Below are 16,439 nucleotides of genomic sequence, written 5' to 3' on the forward strand. Positions count from 1 at the left end.
GTTGTTGCGATAGTAGAAGATGAATGTGACACCCCGACAGAACAAAGACCTGACCCGATCTGGTTGCTCCTGTTTGGAGTTGACTGGAATTGAGCAGTACCCAGGAGATAGTTCCTGTGTGTACAAATGTTATGTACCTGACAGTCAGCAATAGGTTTCGCCAGCCTTGGGCACCCCAGTGTTCTCAACGAACAGTGACTGACACATGGTGGATACAAAACTTTGAACTCCACAACCAAGCACAGGGTGGACTTGTGTCATCCTGCATTTAGGCATTCAACACCCGGGATGTACAGCGAAACAGGCCATATGTCATCCTGCATATTTAGATTAGACTTACAGTGTGGAAACAGGCCCTTCGGCCCAACAAGTCCACACCGACCCGCCGAAGCGCAACCCACCCATACCCCTACATTTACCCCTTACCTAACACTACGGACAATTTAGCATGGCCAATCCACCTGACCTGCACATCTTTGGACTGTGGGAGGAAACCGGAGCACCCGGAGGAAACCCACGCAGACACGGGGAGAACGTGCAAACTCCACACAGTCAGTCGCCTGAGTCGGGAAATGAACCCGGGTCTCAGGCGCTGTGAGGCAGCAGTGCTAACCACTGTGCCACCGTGCCACCCACTCGGGATGTACAGGGAAACAGGCCATATAGCCCACGGCTGTGTCATCCTGCATCTAGGCATTCAACACCCGGGATGTACAGGGAAACAGGCCATATAACCCACGGCTGTGCGTGTTTCCACTCCACATCAGCCTCTTCCCACTGTTATTCATCCAACCCAATACACATCCTGCTCTTTCTTATGCCTTTACATGTTTTCACATGCATGCTGTTCCTGAAAGCACATTCCACATTCCACCAGCCTCTGAGTGAAGATGTTATTATTAATGACTGCCTTCTATTAATTACCCTGGATGTGTACAGCTCCTGAAACACCCTGTTTGATTGGCGACCCATCTGCCACCTTAAACAGTCATACTCTTCGGCACTGACACACGAAAGGATCAGTGGTTACTGTCAACAGGATACACTCATCAAGTCCCCTCAGACAGCACCTTCCAAACCCATGACCACTTCCATCTAGAAGGACAAGGGCAGCAGCTACACTGGAACACCAGCCCCTGCAAGTTCCCCTCCAAGCCACTCACCATCCTGACTTGGAAATGAAATCAAACCAAGAACAACTGTACTTCCTACAAGAATGCCTCAGGAAACAAGTATTGCCACCAAGTTTCTGCTGTCAATAACCAGCAGAACAGAACAGTCGCAAAACGCTAAGGGTTTTGATCACTGATGCCCACAATCGTCTTCATAAATATGAACAGGAAACTGCATGCCAAAAAAACTCTGTACTCCAATACTACCAGACCAGAATGGACAGCTACATTAGAACAAGTCATCACCACACAACAACACAGGCCCAGAACTAGGGAAAGACAAGTACTACAGGAGAAACTATCAAAACTCACCCACAACAACCATACAGACAACACAGAGACATGGATAAAGAACCTCTCAGTCTGACCACTCAGAGAAATCCATCCTGGTATGTAGACTAAACATTAACGACAAAGATGCCAGAGAAACTGACTTCCTAGCAGCAACGGAGGCCTCACTAATAAACCACTGACTGGATGAAGAAACACAATGGACTATACGACGGACAACAGCCCCGAGCTTAAGCTGAAAAGGAAACTGGAACACGCTCACCACAGACGACAGGAAAGCAGTGGAGCGAGTCAAATGGGACAAGAACACAGCGAGACTACCAGTGGGCAAAGGAAGGGTGATGGTAATACTCAGCACAAACCAGGGTATGGAGAAAGCAAATAGACTCCTCAGTGATGCTGCTACTTACCAACAGGTGGTGTTAGAGCTGACCCCAAACACGAGAACAGGATCACCATGATGCTAAAGCAACATGTTCTGGACCAGGCCAGACCACTCAAAACATCCTTAAGCAGGCAGTAACTTTGCAATTTGTTTCAGTGAGTGTTCAGTGAAAATTACCCGGAGTAAGATGGCAAGGTTGACTACCAAGTTTTAAAGCAGACAAAAAATTATTCACAAAATTACATGATGAAACACACACCTGCAAATGTGTTGCTGGTCAAAGCACAGCAGGTTAGGCAGCATCTCAGGAATAGAGAATTCGACGTTTCGAGCATAAGCCCTAACACACAGAAGAGCATAAAGGACACAGAACTCAGTCTGTCCAAACTAGACTTAATTATGCTGTTCCAAAAATACACAACAGCCTCCATGAGCAAGCCCCTTAAACACAGTAAAAATCAAACAGAGGCTTACAGGCTGAAGTTAGAAGGGCAGGAGGAGAGAGAGCCTCGCAGTCTGTTTCCACACAACCCACAGCTGAACTGACTCAAACAAGACTTCAGCTTCCAGGACTGACCACTCCCCTTTCATTATACAGGTCACTTCTAAAGCATAAAGGCTTTGGCCTAAATTCTCATCTGTTTATGTATAAGCAAAAAGGCCTCCCAATACCCTTTTCATCTCTGTGCCAAACCAGCTGTTTCTGAGCCTGGCCTGTGTACCTCACCACGGAGAAAAGCCAAGGACACAGTATCCTTGAGAAAAGGAACAGCTTTTTAACAATTCAGTGAGTGGAGCAGCCACACTGATAAAGTTTGGCACAGCCTCCCGATAAAATCCACTTAATCCCAGGAACCACAGTCCTGCTTTTGTTCTTTGACAGTGTGGGAAATATCCCAATTACTTTTGTTTTCGCCTCCCATGGGGCCATTTGTCCATGTCCAGTAACATGGCCCAGGAAGGTGACTTGGGCTTTGATAAATTCACTTTTAGCTCGGTTTACCACCAAGCCTGCCGTCCGAAGTCGATCAAACAAATCCGATAAATGCTGTAAATGTTCCTTCCACGAGTGACTAAAAATCACCAGGTCATCAATGTACACCACACAGATGGGTAATCCAGCAATGACCTTATTAGTCAGTCTCTGAAAAGTGTCTCTGTTAAAAAAGGGCAAAAAGTTTCAGTGGACAGTGGTGTGCCAAAAGGAATTTGACAGCCTAAAAACTGTGTTAACCACTGCCCCAGTATTAACCACCGGATTACACAAAGCCTTTCAAGGTGCCCTACCGATGCCAGTGATGTGGGTGTCGGTGCGGTGCTCCTGCAGGGGGATGACGAGGGAATAGAAAGACCCATCTGGGTATTTTTCCAGGAAGTTGAGCGTTCATCAACAGAAATATTCAACAGTGGAGAAAGAGAGTTTAAACTTGGTGTTGGCATCACAACATTTCAGTGATTATATTACCAGCAATGCATCTGAGACAATCATATACACTGACTATAACCCACTGACATTTGTGGAAAAGTTTAAGGGCAAAAATGCCAGCCTGTCTCGATGGAGTTTGTTGTTGCAGCCATTCAGTTTAACAATTGTGCACGTGGCGGGTCACGAAAACGTGATTGCTGATGTGTTATCGAAACTCGAATGACATACAGAGGCGTTCGGTGGTGGGCGTACCATGGCTTGACTTTGACTGTGGTTGTGCATGTTTGCCTGTGTATAGTCAGTGTTGTGTATATGTGTGTGATTTAGACTACCAATCAGTGTTTATCGAAGGGTTTTAAAAATGAACCATCTTTGAATATTGATGATTCATTTCTTAAGGGGCAGGTGTTACAAAGCTGGTTCCCTTTTTCTAAAAGCTGTTCCTTTTCTCAAGGATACTGTGTCCTTGGTTTTTCATACCAAATGGCATGACTTTAAACTGATATAGCAGAAAGTGAGGACTGCAGATGCTGGAGATCTGAGTCAAGAGTGTGTTGCTGGAAAAACAGGTTTGGAATGAGCTGTCAGAGGAAGTGGTGGAGGCTGGTACAATTGCAAAATTTAAGAGGCATTTGGGTGGTATATGAATATGAAGGATTTGGAGGGACATGGGCCGGGTGCTGGCAGGTGGGACTAGATTGGGTTGGGATATCTGGTCAGCATGGATGGGTTGGACTGAAGGGTTTGTTTCCGTGCTGTACATCTCTATGACTCTATAACTCACTTTGATTATGCCATCTTGGAGAATGCGTTCTATCTCCTTCTGATCCTGTGCCAGCTTTAGAGGGTTATGCCTATAGGGATGTTGCTTAATCAGAACAACATCTCCTATGTCTACATCAACCACAATTAGGTTAGTACCTCCAAGTTTATTTCCACATATCTTCCCATGTGTTAGTAATAACTCTTTCAGGTCAATTTGATTTTGTTATGGAAGGTAACTCAATCATTTATCCCAATTTTTGACAACTTCCTCATTGTCCAGTTTGATTTGGGGAATGTCCAATTCAGAATCCTCTGAACGTGGCTCTTCCTTCATCAGAAGCTCCTGATAAAGGAGTCCTGCCCGAAATGTCAATTCTCCTACTCCTCGGATGCTGCCTGACCAGCTGTGCATTCCCAGCACCACTCTAATCTAGACTCCAGCTGTATTTAGTTGTTCTCTAAAATCTGACACATAGTCCAAATGGGTGACCTCTGAATTCTGATTTGTTGATTTCTCCTTAATCAGTTTTAACGGTCCTCTTACTTCATACCCAAGAATTAATTCAAATGGACTTCATTTCGTCAATTCATTCGGTGCATCTCTGATCGCAAAAAGTACAAACGGAATTCCGTTATCCCAATCATCTGGATAATCCTGACCATACACCCTCAGCACGGTCTTTAGGGTTTGATGCCATCTCTCTAGTGCTTCCAAGCAATTCAGGATGGTACGCAGTCGATTTGAATTGTTTATCTCCAAGCTATCCATAAGCTCCTTGAATGGTTTGGATGTGAATTTTGACCCTTGACCTGACTGTATCTCTATTGGTAATCCATATCTAGTAAAAATTTTAACTAATTCATCTCCAGCCCTTTTAGCTGTGATGTTACGTAATGGGGTTGCCTTCGGAAATCTAGTCGACACACCCATTATTGTGAATAAATACTTATTCCCACTTTTTGTTTGAAGTAGGGGACCTTCGCAATCAATCAAAACTCTTGTGACAGGTTCCTCAGATGCTGAAATAGGTATTAAAGGGGCAGGTTTTACTGCTGCCTGTGGTTTTCTGATTAGCGTCTGGCAAAATTCGGCTACATCCCTGTGTAGTCCAGGCCAGGAAAAATGCCTTTGTATTTTAGCCTGTGCTTTCCTCACCCCTAAATGAACTGAATTGAATTTATGGTCATGTGTACCGAGGCACAGTGAAAAGCTTTGTTTTGTGAGCAATACAGGCAGATCAGAGTTAAGCAGCAGAGATAAGTAAATAATAGGTAAACAGCGGCAAAAACAATAACACAGGTACAGGCAAATGTTAAGAGTTTGAGAGTCCGTTCAGTATTCTAACAACAGTAGGATAGAAACTGTTATGAAACCGGCTGGTGCGTGTGTTCAGGCTTCTGTACCTTCTCCCTGATGGTAGAGGCTGTAGAAAAACATTGCCAGGGTGGGATGGATCTTTGAGAATGCTGGCGACCTTTCCTTGACAGCGGGCTGGGTAGATGGATTCTGTAGATGGGAGGATGGCCTTTGTGATTGTCTGGGCCAAGTTCACCACTCTCTAACTGTCTCCAATCTTGAATGGTACAGTTGCCATACCAAGTAGTGATACATCCAGACAGAATGCCCTCGATGGTGCACCTATAAAAATTGGCAAGGGTATTTGCCGTCATGCCAAATTTCCTCAGCTGCCTGAGGAAGAAGAGACATTGCTGGGCCTTTGTTACCAGTGAGTCCTCATGAAGTGCGTCCAAGACAGCTTATGGCTTCACTTTCTGGGCGGCGGTTAGAGTGGGAAGAGTGACTGCGAGGACCAGTGGCCTGACGGGAATGTAATTTTTAAATATATAAACTTACCTCAGGAGTTTCAGGTACATATTTTGGCAGCTGCTGAATCCCGAGACACTGCACATGTCAGGTCTCCTACCCGCTCTCCTCCTCTAACCAAAACAAAGGACTCTCATGTGCTGCTAAGGTAAGGCATTTCAATTGATATTTCTTGCGTTTCATGTGATTGATTAATAGTTTACTATTAGTTGGTTAATTGAATAAGATGACAGAAGTACTAGAAATTATTTAACTCATAAATTTATATAAATTAATTAGCTAAGCTGAGATGGCTGGACAGGTGATGTGCTGTAGCTGTATGATGTGGGAGCTGGCTGATCCCATTGTGAACGGCAGTGACCACATCTGCAGCAAGTGTTGGTTGCTGGAAGAACTCCAGATTGGAATTGATAATCTGGAACCTGAGTGTCAAACTCTGCAGCACATCTGGAGGGGGAGGGTTACCTGGATGCTGTGTTTCAGGAGGCAGCCACAACCAGTAGATGAGGTAATTCAAATTCAGTCAGTGATCAGGGACAACAGGGTGTGACTATGAGGCAGGTGGGGGGATTCTGAGTTCAGAGGTGGAGGAGCCTCAGCCCCTGACCCTGTCCAACAGGGATGAGATATTTGCTCCCTGTATGGATGAAGAAAAGGGCTGTGGACAGGATGAGCCAGCTGACCACAGCACCATGGTGCAGAAGGCCAAGAGCACTGGGAAATCAGAAGATTGGGAAAACTACAAAAACAAACAGAGGATAACAAAGAGAGAAATAAGGAAGGAGAGGATCAAATATGAAAGTAAGCTAGCCAGTAATATTAGAAATGATAGCAAAAGCTTCTTTCAATACGTAAGAAACAAACGAGAGGCAAAAATAGAGATTGGGGTGTTCTCCAAATTGATGCAGAGGGAAGGCTAGTGCTGGGAGATAAGGAAATAGTGAAGAATTTAATAAGTACTTTGTGTCAGTCTTCACAGTGGAAGACATGAGTAATATCCCAACAATTAAGGAGAGTCAAGGGGCAGAATTGAGTATGGTAGCCATTACAAAAGAGAAAGTACTTGAAACGCTGAAAGGTCTAAAAATTGATAAATCTCCTAGCCCCGATGGGCTACATCCTAGAGTTCTGAGGCAGGTGGCTGAAGAAATAGCGGAGGTGTTGGTTGTAATCTTTCAAAAATCACTGGAGCCAGGGCAAGTCCCAGATGATTAGAAAATCGCTATTATAACCCTCTTGTTCAAGAAAGGATCAAGACAAAAGATGGAAAATTATAGGCCAATTAGCCTAACCTCGATTATTGGTAAAATTCTAGAATCCGTTGTTAAGGATGAGATTTCTAAATTCTTAGAAGTGCAGGGTCAGATTAGAATAAGTCAGCATGGATTTAGTAAGGGGAGGTCGTGCCTGACAAACCTGTTAGAATTCTTTGAAGAGGTAACAAGTAGGTTAGACCAGGGAAACCCAGTGGATGTGGTCTACCTAGACTTCCAAAAGGCCTTTGATAAGGTGCCACACGGGAAGCTGCTGAGCAAGGTGAGGGCCCATGGTGTTCGAGGTGAGCTACTGGTATGGATTGAAGATTGGCTGTCTGACAGAAGGCAGAGAGTTGGGATAAAAGGTTCTTTTTCGGAATGACAGCTGGTGACTAGCGGTGTCCCACAGGGTTCAGTGTTGGGGCCGCAGCTGTTCGCATTATATATTAATGATCTGGGCAAAGGGACTGGGGATTCTGGTGAAGTTCGCCGATGATACGAAGTTAGGTGGACAGGCAGGTGGTACTGAGGAGGTGGGGAGGCTGCAGAAAGATTTAGACAGTTTAGGAGAGTGGTCCAAGAAATGGCTGGTGAAATTCAATGTGAGCAAATGTGAGGTCTTGTACTTTGGAAAAAAGAATACAGACATGGGCTATTTTATAAATGGTGAGAAAATTCATAAAGACAAAGTACAAAGAGATCTAGGAGTGCTAGTCCAGGGTTCTCTAAGGATTGACTTGCAGGTTGAGTCTGTGGTTAAGAAAACAAATGTAATGTTGTCATTTATCTCAAGAGGATTGGAATGTAAAAGCAGTGAGATGGTATTGAGACTTTATAAAGCTCTGGTTAGGCCCCATTTGGAGTACTGTGTCCAGTTTTGGGCCCCACACCTCAGGAAGGACATACTGGCACTCGAGCGTGTCCAGCGGAGATTCACACGGATGATCCCTGGAATGGTAGGCCTAACATACGATGAACAGCCGAGGATCCTGGGATTGTATTCATTAGAGGTTAGAAGATTAAGGGGAGATCTAATAGAAACTTACAAGATAATACGTGGCTTGGAAAGGGTGGATGCTGGGAAATTGTTTCCGTCAGGCAGGGATACTAGGACCCGTGGGCACAGCCTTAGAATTAAAGGGGGTCAATTTTGAACAGAAATGAGGAGACATTTCTTCAGCCAGAGAGTGGTGGGCCTGTGGAATTCATTGCCATGGAGCGCAGTGGAGGCCGGGACGCTAAATGTCTTCAGGGCAGAGATTGATAAATTCTTAATCTCGCCAGTAATTAAGGGATATGGGGAGAGTGCGGGTAAGTGGTGTTGAAAAGTCCATCAGCCATGATTGAATGGCGGAGTGGGGACTCGATGGGCTAAATGGCCTTACTTTCACTCCTATTTCTTATGGTCTCATGGTCTTATGGTCTTGTGGATGACCACTCCCAGGAGCTTGACACTCTCCACTCCTTCCACCTCTGTGCTGTTAATGTGTAGGGGGGCATGAGTAACATCCTGCCGAAAGTCAATAATAGGTTCCTTGGTTTTGCCGGCATTGAGAGCGAGGTTGTTCTCAGGGTACCATTTTTCCAGGTCTTCCACCTCCCATCTGTAGTCTGTTTCATCGCCATCTGAGATTCGACCGCCTATGGCGGTATCATCAGCGAACTTGTAAATGGCATTAGTCAGGTATTTGGTGACGCAGTCATGGGTATACAGTGGGTACAGTAGGGGGCTGAGTACACACCCCTGGGGGGGGCTCCAGTGTTGAGTGTTAGTGAGGATGAAATATTGTCCCCAATCTTCACTAATTGTGGCCTGTGGGTCAGGAAACTGAGGATCCAGTTGCAGAGAGTGGGGCTTAGACCGAGATCACTAAGTTTAGTAATCAGTCTCAAGGGAATAATGGTGTTGAAGGCTGAACTGTCATCAATGAGTAGGAATATTACACAGCTGTTCTTGGTGTCAAGATGTTCTAGGGAGGAGTGATGGGCAAGTGACATGGCATCTGACGTGGATCTGTTGGTCCGATAGGCAAATTGGAGTGGGTGAAGAGTAGTGGGGAGGCTGGAGGTGATTAATGCTATGACCAGCCTTTCAAAGCACTTCATGACCACCGGAGTTAGGGCCACTGGGCTGTAGTCATGGAGACATGCTGCATGAGACTTATTAGGCACAGGGATGATGTTGGACCTTTTGAAACAGGCAGGGACAGTGGCCTGCTGCAGGGAGAGGTTGAAGATGTCTTAGAAGACCTCTGTCAGTTGATTTGTGCATGCTCTGAGTGCACGGCCTGGTACTCCGTCTGGTCCCATCGCTTTCCTTGGAGTCTCACGAAGGAAAACTGATCTGACCTCTGATGCAGTGACAGTTGGGATAGGTTCATCTGGACCTGTCGGAATAGGTGTTACCTCTCAGCTGAAATTCTGCTCAAAGCGAGAGTAGAAGGCGTTGAGGTGATCTGGGAGGGATGTGTCATCATCTGCTATCTTGCACTGTCTCTTTTTAGAACCTGTGAAGTCATTTAGTCCTTGCCATAGTTACCGGGAGTCTGTCTGGGTGTCTAGTTTGGATCGGTATTAGTCCTTGGCTGTTTTAATGGCTCTGCAAAGGTCAAACTGGGTTCCTCATATTGAGTGGGTCTCCTGATCTGAAGGCCTCACGCCTGGTTTTAAGCAGGTTCTGTATGTGCTGATTTATCCAGGGTTTCCTGTAGAGGAACACTTGGGTTGACTTCCTCTGTATGCAGCCCTCCACACACTTGCTGATAAGTCTGTGACAGTGGTGGTGTACTTGTCCAATGTACCTGGGGACACGGTCCAATCAGCCGATTCCAGACAGCCCCAGGAATCGATCCTCTGCCTCTCCGGCCAGCACTGTAATACCACACAGAATGCTTTCACTCTCCTTTGCTGGAAATGCCTTTTGATCCAACTGCTTTAAGTTCTCATCTTTCTGCTGTAACTCAATCAGCTTAGCAGAGCTAAAGATACTCGCACGTTTACCTAGTTGCTTTGTGACAAATGACACCGCGCAGGAGACATCAACAAAACAGACCTGCAATAACCCAACACATCCAACACAGCCTGATTCTATGGACTACCCAAAGTTCACAAAGCAGGAGAACAACCCCCCCACTCCTCACCCCACCCCCAACTCCCTCAGACCTATGACATCACTCCCAGGGACAGCTATCTACAGGTGAGCCAAGGAGTTGCAAACAAGACTGGAACACCTCATCGAATTGTCCAACCGTTCCATTCAGTCCTCCATTTACATCATCAGAAACACCACAATAGAGGACAAAATAATGATTACATATTTATACATCCACCTAATTAAGAATATCATTGTCACATTATTGGATGAAGTGGCTACTGGGAGACCACACCAACACCAGCAGCATCAACAAGAACAGCATAGTAAAATTACTAGACCTATGCCTCACTACGCACTTTACATTCAATGGACAAGTTGTCAGACAAAATAACAATACACCAATGGGATCCTCGATACCAGGACTGATAGCAGAAGCAGTAATGCAATGTTTAAAATGGACAGCCCTCCCCACACCCAAATCTGGGTCTGCTGTGTAGATGATACCTTTATCATCAGTAAATATACACAACTGGAAGAAACCCATTACCACATCAATAACATCCTCACCAGAATAAAGCTCACCAAAGAACAGGAAAATAACAGCAGATACCCCATCCCTGGATGTTTTAATGTAACACTCACCTACCGGTGAACTCCAAATCAGTGTGTACAGGAAGAAAACCCATCCTGACCAGATACTGAACTATAACAGCAAACACCTCAGCACCCACAAACAAGAGCCACATTAGGACACTATTTAACTGGGCAAGGACACACTGCAGTAACCCAGAACTCCAGAAGGCAGAACCAGAACCTGTTCGAGAGATTTCCACAAAACTGGCACCCCAAGAGCACTATTCTCCAATACTTAAGCAACAAACTTAGAGATGAAAACACCATATGACCAAACATACTGTACATCAAAGAAATATGAGAAATGACTAGCCATCTAGTCAGACCCTGTGAAATTTTAGTGGCCCACAAACCAACAAATACCTTCCACCATTTCCTCACAAAGGTTAAAGATTACAACAGGATCTTGACCAGATGGGCCAAAGGGCTGAGAAGTGGCAGTTGGAGTTTAATTCAGATAAATGTGAGGTGCTGCTTTTTGGGGAAGCAAATCTGAGCAGGACTTATACACTTAATGGTAAGGTCCTAGAGAGTGTTGCTGAACAAAGAGATCTTGGAGTGCAGGTTCATAGCTCCTTGAAAGTGGAGTCACAGGTAGATAGGATAGTGAAGAAGGCGTTTGGTATGCTTTCCTTTATTGGTCAGAGTACTGAGTACAGGAGTTGGGAGGTCATGTTGTGGCTGTACAGGACATTGGTTAGGCCACTGTTGGAATATTGTGTGCAATTCTGGTCTCCTTCCTATCGGAAAGATGTTGTGAAACTTGAAAGGTTTCAGAAAAGATTTACAAGGATGTTGCCAGGTTCGAAGGATCTGAGCTACAGGGAGAGGCTGAACAGGCTGGGGCTGTTTTCCCTGGAGCGTCGGAGGCTGAGGGGTGACCTTATAGAGGTTTATAAAATTATGAGGGGCATGGATAGGATAAATAGACAAAGTCTTTTCCCTTGGATCGGGGAGTCCAGAACTAGAGGGCATAGGTTTAGGGTGAGAGGGGAAAGATATAAAAAAAAGACCTAAGGGGCAACTTTTTCACTCAGAGGGTGGTACGTGTATGGAATGAGCTGCCAGAGGATGTGGTGGAGGCTGGTACAATTGCAACATTTAAGAGGAATTTGGATGGTTGTATGAATAGGAAGGGTTTGGAGGGATATGGGCCGGGTGCTGGCAGGTGGGACTAGATTGGGTTGGGATATCTGGTCGGCATCTATGGGTTGGACCGAAGGATCTGTTTTCAGGCTGTACATCTCTATGACTCTATGACCCAACACCATAGAGTGTGTTGGGTCAACAACAGGATGAACATTATCTACACGATACCCTGCAAGGACTGTGATAAAGACTAGATAGGGCAAACAGGAAGAAAGCTGACCACACGAGTGCATGAACAACAGCTCATCACCGCTGGATATGATCAGTACTCTCTCATTTCCAACCGCACAGACAACAATGGACACAAATTCAACTTGGACGATGTAACCATCCTAATACAGGCAACGCAGACACGTCAGAGAATTCCTTGAAGCCCGGCACTCCAGCTGAAACTCAATCAATAAACACATTGAATTGGACCCTGTATACAAACCAGTCAGCTACGGAACCAAAAGGACCAACAAACAGAAACACATAAATACCAGGAAGGGCACAGCACCAACACTGTCTCAAAGACACACTGATGGCGTCATCCAACGATGAAGCGAAATGTCACACTGGTTCGACGTAACAAGTCTACAACCTCAGTATATCGTCGTTCTTTCACTGTCACTGGGTCAAAATCCTGGATTTCCCTCCCTAAAGGCATTATGGAGCAACCCACAGCAGGTGGACTGTAGTGGTTCAAGAAGGCAGCTCACCCCCACCTTCTCAAGGGGGCAACTAGGGACAGGCAATAAATACTGGGCCCAGTCAGTGCCACCTGAAGGTGAAAGTATATTTTAAAAAGCATGGTGGGGTAACAGAATTTAATTTACAATAGCCAATGGCCAGACAGCAACAACTACCATTTTACACTGCAGACTACTGTCATAAACAGTAACTCACATAATCAGGTGCAGGGTTTATTTGGAGAGGGGTGTGGACATGTTTACCTGGTATCATGCACACACGATCGTATTGACATTTGCAAAACGACTGGTTATTTTTAGACCATATTCCGTAACACCGGATCCATATGAAGCAGTAAAATGCTGTGACTGGCCCGCAACCACACTCCCCACGCCCCAGGCTCTAGACCCCAAGCCCCACACCCCATCACCAGGCCCCAGGCCCCAGGCTCCAGACCTGGCATTATCTCAGTGAGGAGGGACCGGGGGTGGGGGGAAGCCTGGGTGAGCTGGGCCTGGAGGGGGAGGAGAGGGGGCAACATTGTAGGAATGCTAGGAGCTTCTGTCCTGGCTGTATGTGGGGTGGTGCTGCAGCTCATTCCCTCCCCCAGTCCCCACAGTGAGGTCCAGCACCAAAGGCCATTTCAAACAGAATATTTAGAATCACAGATAGAGTCATAGAGATGTACAGCACGGAAACAGACCCTTCGGTCCAACCCGTCCATGCCGACCAGATATCCCAACCCAATCTAGTCCTACCTGCCAGCACCCGGCCCATGTCCCTCCAAACCCATTAATTGCCCGTCCCGAGTTGAAGAAGCTGCAGGCAGGGTGCCTCTGCTTTGTGGTTCCATCTCCCTCACTTCCCTCCCGGTGCATCATGTTGCTGCATTCAGAAAAGAGGGAGGTCTCTAGTTACAGTCAATACCCCCACTGCACCCCCCACCAATTCTGACCCCCTCATACCCCTCCTCACTCCCTCACCCCTCACACCCCTCCCCCAACCCCTCACACCCCCACTCCCTCACACCCCTTTGCCACTGCCTCACTCCCCCACCCACTCAGACCCCACCATACTCCCTCATACCCCTCAACCCACCCCGACACACCACTCTATACTCCCTCACACCCTTCCCCCACTCCCTCACACCCCCACTCCCTCACCCCCCACTCACACCCCTCTATACTCCTTCACAACCCTCTGCCACTCCCTCACACCCTCACCCACTCACACCCCTTCCCCACTCCCTCACACTCCTTCCCCACTCCCTCACACTCCCTCACACCCCCACTCCCTCACACCCCTCCGCCACTCCCTCACACCTCTACCCCCTTACACCCCACCATACTCCTTCACACTCCTCAACCCACTCCGACACACCCCTCTATACTCCCTCACACCCCACCGCCACTCCCTCACACCCCCCACCCCTCACTCTGAGCCCCACAAGGTGAGACTGGGGGACGGGAAAGGTGGGCTGGAGTTAAACAGTAGGGCTCACTGCTTGGAGACTTCCACATGTCACTGACACATGGAGGGGGGGAGTACAGGGCAGGGTGGGGTGGGGGTGCACTGCGTGGAATAGCACCGGGGAGTCCACTCCAATCCAGGAAGATTCTCTCTCCATCCGATAAGATCCCTTAATTTTTGTAACTGATTGCACCATATGCAATTCGGCTCCAATTTTCTTCCCAGTCCAGCCTTGGAATAGTAACGTCGACGCTCAGTAGCAACTGTGTGTACTATCTGCAAGATGCACTGCAGGAAGATTCTCAGACAGCATCTTCCAAACCCACAACCACTTCTAATGTGTTACATTCACTCTGTTGTAAGTCACAGGTAGATAGGATAGTGAAGAAGGCGTTTGGTATGCTTCCCTTTATTGGTCAGAGCATTGAGTACGGAGTTGGGAGGTCATGTTGTGGCTGTACAGGACATTGGTTAGGCCACTGTTGGAATACTGTGTGCAATTCTAGTCTCCTTCCTATCGGAACGATGTTGTGAAACTTGAAAGGGTTCAGAAAAGATTTACAAGGATGTTGCCAGGGTTGGAGGATCTGAGCTACAGGGAGAGGCTGAACAGGCTGGGGCTGTTTTCCCCGGAGTGTCGGAGGCTGAGGGGTGACCTTATAGAGGTTTACAAAATTATGAGGGGCATGGATAGGATAAATAGACAAAGTCTTTTCCCTGGGGTCGGGGAGTCCAGACCTAGAGGGGCATAGGTTTAGGGTGAGAGGGGAAAGATATAAAAGAGACCTAAGAGGCAACTTTTTCACACAGAGGGTGGTGCGTGTATGGAATGAGCTGCCAGAGGATGTGGTGGAGGCTGGTACAATTGAAACATCTAAGAGGCATTTGGATGAGTATATGAATAGGAAGGGTTTGGAGGGATATGGGCCGGGTGCTGGCAGGTGGGACTACATTGGGTTGGGATATCTGGTTGGCATGGACGGGTTGGACCGAAGGGTCTGTTTCCATGCTGCTGTACTCCTCTGTGACTCTGTGACTCTAAGTTGCTCCCCCTCTGGGATTTGACCAGAGTTTCTCTTGCTTCTCTGCATGTTGACATATCCCTTGAAGGTTACATTCTTGTTGTGACAACAGTAACTATTCACACTGTGATCTGATCTTAGACACACACATTATCTGTGTGCTGTGCTTACTGATGGAATGATGCGCTGATTGTAATTTTACAAAAGTTCTCTTTCTCTCTCTTGTACCTCCTACTACACCACAACTATTTCTGGGATGTTTTTGTATTCTCTGTAATGGAGACAGAAGCAAAACATGTGTTCATTTCATCCACCATTCCCTTATTACCTCCAAGAGGCTTCTCATTCTTACCCTCTAGAGGACCACACTAACTTTATTTGTTATTTTTCGTAATTATATGTAGAAACTCTTGCTGCGTTTTTAATATATTTCTAGCCAGCTTCCTGTCACACTCTACTTTCTTCATATTGATTAACCTTCTAGTCTTTCTGCGATGTTCCTCATAACCTGACCTGCCAATCATCTTTGCACAATTATATGTTTTGTCCTTAAGTCAGATCTTTCTCTAACTGCTTCAATTAACCTCCCTTTCGAATTCTAATGTAAACTGGCTTCTTCAAGCACAGGGGAGGTGATGATGGCACTGTACATTAGGTACATTCCAGGCGGCAACATTTAGGCGCTAGAGATTACTATCACCTCCAGGTTGCTCTCCTGTGGATGTGAGGAGGCTGTATCATTGGGGTTTTCCCACTGCAGAACTGACCAAACATTAGTGGGCGGCACGGTGGCACAGTGGTTAGCACTGTTGCCTCACAGCGCCTGAGACCCGGGTTCAATTCCCGACTCAGGCGACTGACTGTGTGGAGTTTGCACGTTCTCCCTGTGTCTGCGTGGGTTTCCTCCGGGTGCTCTGGTTTCCTCCCACAGTCCAAAGATGTGCAGGTCAGGTGAATTGGCCCGTGCTAAATTGCCCGTAGTGTTAGGTAAGGGGTAAATGTAGGGGTGTGGGTGGGTTTCGCTTCGGCGGGTCAGTGTGGACTTGTTGGGCCGAAGGGCCTGTTTCCACACTGTAAGTCTAATCTAACCTAATCTAATTACTGTCAGCACAGCCTTTGTGACAGAACTGCTCTGAATACCTGTTGACAATTCAACCGTGCAATCAGCGTTGAAAGGCTTTTGAGTTCTTTCCAGAAGTTGTGTTCACAGAATTCTCCAAAACTGTCATTGGTGTTGTCAGCTGGAGAAAGTGGTGGCAGGCTAATCCTACCCTGTCTC

Source organism: Hemiscyllium ocellatum, chromosome 3 (genome assembly GCF_020745735.1).
Source record: "Hemiscyllium ocellatum isolate sHemOce1 chromosome 3, sHemOce1.pat.X.cur, whole genome shotgun sequence".
Classification (NCBI taxonomy): Eukaryota; Metazoa; Chordata; class Chondrichthyes; order Orectolobiformes; family Hemiscylliidae; genus Hemiscyllium; species Hemiscyllium ocellatum.